Source organism: Triticum dicoccoides, chromosome 5A (assembly GCF_002162155.2).
Source record: "Triticum dicoccoides isolate Atlit2015 ecotype Zavitan chromosome 5A, WEW_v2.0, whole genome shotgun sequence".
Classification (NCBI taxonomy): domain Eukaryota; kingdom Viridiplantae; phylum Streptophyta; class Magnoliopsida; order Poales; family Poaceae; genus Triticum; species Triticum dicoccoides.
In genome coordinates, this window is record NC_041388.1 from 655,159,646 (window position 1) to 655,165,656 (window position 6,011).

The following is a 6,011-nucleotide window of genomic DNA, read 5'->3' on the forward strand; positions in this document are numbered from 1 at the left end:
CGGAGGCGAGGCAGACAAAACAAAGACAAAGACGAAGGGAACAAGTAGCTTATAGAGGGAAGTCTACGCCACTACCGATGTTGAGAACTGAGACCTGGAATTGCCCTCCCGCTCGAGGTGAGCGAGTAAAAGAGGGGTGAGATTGCCGTTTTTTCTCCATACACGCGTGCAGATTTTCGTCTCCCGTCATCCTATTCCACCTGCATGCCCTTGTATTCCCCCAGTGAACTATGCCCATAGCTAGCACAACCTGTAAAAGAGTACCCCCATCTCCCATCACTGCGGTTGAAATGTCCCAAGTTCCCCTCAGCCCTCTCCACTAAAGTTCCCTGAATAGATAATACAATGCCAGCATTTCGAGGCACCCAAAAATCTTCTTTGCATTATGTGTGCTGCAATGATAGCCATGACTGTTTGCGAGGGGCGGGCATTTACTAGAGGTGAAAAATGGTGATCATGAGGGAGAGCGTTAGGAAGAAATATAATAGTTGCATTGACTTGAAGACCGGTGGCCACATCGAGCTGAGTAGATTTTGGCCTCACTTTTATAGCATATTTCTATTAATAAAAATCCACATTGAAAAGGTCCAAGTTGGAGCCAAACCGGTGAAGTTCCGATCACCAGATTTAGACCCTTTGAAAAGTTTGATAAAACAATATCTTTTCTAGATACCTCATATTAATGATCCAGTACCTGGAGACTATTAGACTCGTTCCCATGATTCCAACGAACCCAAGGACACTCAAAACAGAGTTTGTATGAAGAAATGATGTCCAAATTACTTAACACTTCACATAGACTCCAAAAGAGAAAACAACATGTGATATGGTCATGCCAGGTTGTACCAACACTCGTACCAGCCTCCTAGGGCTGCAAAATTATCCATAACTTCTGCAATTAATCACCGATTTCATCTTGGTTTGTTCCTACGAGTTCCTTGGCTACCAAGGAAGGTATTGGGAGAGGATTAGACTCCTCTACAACCCTTTGATGAGGGGTACGTGGAGGATCTACAAAGGAGATCCGTGGAGGCTGCCTATATATACGCATCCAACCCTAGCTACCGGAACTCTCGAATCAATCCAAGCATTCACACCTCCATTTCTCCAGCAAGACCATTTCCACCATAGAAGAAGGGCCAAGACAAGGAATAAATAAGAGGAAGGCTTCATCACTGCCTGGCACTGGCTAGAGGGCGGCACCATCTCCACCGATGCCACCATTCCCCGTAATTTTTATGTTAACTGTGTGCAAAGATCAAGAGGTGGATGTTGGTCATCGTGCATATCGATATACATGATCTCTTTTTTGATAGGACGGGACAATGGTGGGCCCTCGGCCCATGTTTCCACGTCATGTTGATCGTCAAGTCAAGAGTGCCGCACGGTCAAGTGGGACCATGGACGAGGCAGGTCCGTGCTATGAGAGCCAGAACAGGGCATTAGGTGACCTGGGCACGGGAATACTTTGTGGTTAAGGAAGGACCGCGCCAGAGAATTTATAACTTATGGTGCAATGCCAAATGACAAGATACCCGTCAGCGACCTTGATGGCTTTGAGTGCCTCAGATCTAATCCGATAACCAGGGCTTGGCTTCGAAAGATGGATTCATTGAACCAGTTTCAAGATCGATGATCCAAGAAGAAGAAAAACTCAGAGAAACCAAGGTGCATCCAAACTTGAGGCCAGTTCAGAGGCAATTGACGGTTTCTCGAACTGTGGGTCTCTCATCACATCATCTCCTGACCTGGTGGGCCGGTTGAGGAACCCTATGTCGGTTCACCAATGGACGTGACAAGTAGCCCATGGCATATGAAAGGAAGGTTCCCCGAAGACTTGTTGTATACTCCAAGATGTTAGGGATTAAATACAGCTTGTTCTCTTTGTAATTAGCCAACTTGGAGGTAACCCTAGATGGTACAAACCGAGGGGTAGGGCTCGTGAGATACACAACAATCGCAGGGTAGATCATTTGTACTTTGTTCTCCATCCAAAATTAATAAAACTCAAGCAAGACGTAAGGTTTTCTCTCGGAAGAGAGCCCGAGCATGGGTAAAAACTCGTGTCCTCGTTACTATAGTCTCTATACTCTTATTTAGCCCCCCCCCCCCTACCTGAGATCTGCCGGATTTAGCTCCGTCACCAATTATTGCCCAACATCATACAAAAGGGGAATTGGTATCACCCGTTTTATAAGTTGGAGGTTCTTGATCATCATTTATCATGTCCACTAGCAATGAGTCATAAAGATGCATCACATGAAACTACCATCCTAAAATGCATATGGGGCAAGAAATACATGCATTGGGTTCGGACTTTGGTCGAACAGTTGGTGCACATGTCTGACGTTGTCCGCGAATATTAGAGTTGCGGCGACTCATACTCCAACTCGGGGGAGGCGTCCTCTTCTACCAGTGTGAAGTCATCTAGGATGACCCCCCCCCCCCAATGCGAAGGCGGAACGGCGTTGAGCATGGGCGTGGCGGAGGGTGTCGGAGCTGACCCTGCTAACTCCATCTGGACGACTTCCTTTCCGCCTTCTCATAAGCTTCCTTCTCTTCTCACGGGTGCACCACTTTGTTCGGGCAATGGTCCCCGCCTTGTTCACAACAATAGTGACCCCGACGGGCTCCGTGGAGCCATTCTCCATGGGATGGGCAGATGGCGGAGTGGGCGTCAATGGCTAGGATGGAGGAGGAGGTCGGCAATGCTGACACGGAGCAAGGGCGACAACATGGATGCAAGAAAGGGAGGGCGGACATGAGGGAGAGGGCTGTCAATTTGGTTGATTTGGTCAATTTTAACAGATTTGAGGTGGGCAAGCCCTGTCAATCTGATATGACGGACACGTCCGAACAACCCAAAATCTGCCCCACGTATGGGCCGTGTTTGAGGGGTGCCAGACAGCTCAAACATATGAGCTAGATTTGGGATTCCGAATGGATATCTTTTTTTCTATATGAAAAGTGTTTGAATTTGAACTTGTTAGCCCAAACATATGGGATGGGGTAAGGATCCGGTTAGAGATGCTCTAACAGTCTTCAGTGGCCAGCCGGCAGCCGGCCAAATGGTAGCTTAATTAATTCGGTCTTCTTGTGTTGCACTGAACTTTCGAAGACAAACTGCATCGAGCTGCCATCTGTTGACTGTCGAGACCGTTGCCTCCAATGCCCCATCGGAGCTACCAAAAGTTAAGAAAACAGAACCTGTGTCCTCATCCTCTTCTCCCACGGATCAGCTACAGGCCTACAAATACTAACACCCGCAAGGCACAATTACGCACGCACCATCGGCATCCACCAATCTACCATACGCACACTCGCTAGTCAAACACTCAAGCCTAACAGGTTAGCAATCTCAGCTTCCTCTCTTACTACTCCCATCGTTCTGTGTCCCTCTTAAGCGTTCGTAACTCATGACCGGTTCTCTTGTATTGCAGATAGGCAATGGAATCGGGGGGAGCGACGGCCGGCGTCGGCGCCGAGAAGAATTCGTGGCCGGAGGTGGTGGGCCTGTCGTCGGAGGAGGCCAAGAAGAAGATCATAGAGCACAAGCCGGACGCCAGCGTCCACGTCGTTCCGGCCGACTCCTTCGTCACCATGGATTACAACACCGGCCGAGTCAGGGTGTTCGTCGACTCCAACGACAAGGTCACGAAAGCTCCCAGGATTGGCTAGCTACCTGGGCTTATCCTTACGTTTGTACCTAAATGTTTTTATATTTCTTCACGAAGGGAATACCAATAAGTGAGTGTATGTACTGATTGATATGCGTTGTTGCCTTTTAAAATAGCTTGCGTGTGTGTTGATATTTTGTCCATGGCATAAGTGTGGTGTGTTACTGTCTTTTTTTTTCCAAAACATGGTGTGTTACTGTCTGGTTGGTTGCTGGAACAAGTCAGACTATTTCTCTTATAAATTCGGGACAACTATTTTCGCATTCGTTGTTCTTTTGTAAGCATCTCGGACGGCTCCCATTTCTTCAATAATTTTTTGATATTGAAGGAATTGGACACGCCCCATTTTTCCAATATTTTTTGGGTGATAGCAAAAAAGAGCCCAACTTCCCCTGTATAGAAGAGGAGTTGGCTGGCTCTCTCCCAATACTCTCCACAATACATGCAACGTGAGCACCTGGTCTTCCCCACCTTGTTCGAAGCCGCCGGTGACTTCCACATGGACAACACGAACAAGCTGTTCGAGACAGCACAAGGAAGGTATATTTTTTCATTTATGTTTTGTTGCGGCTATATGCATAAACTTTGATGCAAACTTCTACATGTATCCCACAATCGATACTCGCAAATAGGGGGGTGTGTTTTCTCAGGAGGATACTGCATTGGTCATGTCATGGGAGAGTGTGAGCATAGACCACATAGTAGAGTTCGATTAAAATGATGAAGACTTATTGGAAGCGCATGGTAGAGCAATTTATCGCAATGTGTCGGTTTCCTCCGACCGGTCACTGAATTCACCCAGTCACATGGGGAGCGCAATTCTGGTATGTTGTGATATATGGTAAGGTTGTGTGGCCCAGGTGGAGTGTCCCAAGCCTAGTGGAATGACAGAGGACATGTTGGTGAGTAGTTTTGTTCTTACTTTGTTCCTTTGCAAAAAAATCCTGTGAAATGTTTGAATCGAACTTGCTACTGATTTGTTTAACTTGATAGCTCAACTACATGAATGAGTTTTACAAACATAGGCATCCAAAAGGCTAGTCATTTTGTCATGATCCATTGTTGGGTATTGCTCCAATACAACAAGAAGTGGAAAGATGGAACAATGAGAGATTCCAACTTAAGAAGAAGGCTAAACCATCATCAACTCTAGAAGTGGACAATAATGGTGATGTCGTTGATGACGTTGATGAAGTGTATTCTACTCCCAACTCAATGGCGACTACCAAAGTCAACATGCCATCAAGGAGAGGTGAGAAAGATAAGCAAAAGAAACCAGGAGATGCAGTTGTGCTCAAGACGGCAGTCAAAGAGATAATAGCAACAAAAAAGAGTTGGAGATGAAGAAAAAACAAGAGAAGGAGTCAAGGTGGTTGGAGGCGACAATTGAAGAAGAGAAATTGATAGTCCTTGCGCAGGAAGTGAATTCGAAGAAGATAGAGCAAGAATGCGAGATCATGTTCATGAGCCTTGTTGGGGAGCCCCATTAAGTGGTTATTAGGGAAGTTTTTTTAGAAAGCCCCCCCCCCCAATAGGTGGTCACTAGGAGTATTTCACGGGGTTGTTAGAGATGCTTTTACCCCCTTTCGAAACTGACAATTAGTATCACGCCCACGCTCTGGTTGTTTTTTTTCTTTTGACAATGATGCATTTTGAATTTTAGGACTAGTTCTTTTGGCATCCAGGACAACTTCTAGGTCTCAGTCGGCTCCAACAGAAAAGAACTCAAAACTTTCAGCTTTCGTTTAACTAAATTCACAACTTTCCCATTTGACCCCTCCACCGGTGTATTATCCTATGTACTTAAGTAGTTGATCTTCACTACTTATATTTATGTTAGGATGCACACATGCCATCTCATCAACTCCATTATTTTTATTAATCTTCGAATGCATGCATGAAAATGCTACCTATACTAATTCTCTCAACATGCACACATCCCACTTTCAACCCCGCTACTTTTACTTCTCTCAACATGCATGACAAGTACTACCTCTGTTTATTTTTATAAGACGTTTTAGACTTTCAGACACTATTTAAAACAACACAAAGCAAGTTGTCTGAACGTCTTATAAAAACAAACAGAGGGAGTACTACTTAATAAATATATATGTATAACTATATAATAATAGAATATAATAAATCATATGTATTTTTAGTCCTTACTCTCATATTCAAATTTAAGACAACGAAATATCATGAAAACAATATATTCCAACCAGATCAGTAGTGTTCCGCCACAGCGCACTGGGTATCATCTCTAGTTAAAATACAATGCAATACAAATTTCTTATAAGGGGGGTGTACATTTTGCATCATGCTTTTATAATAATA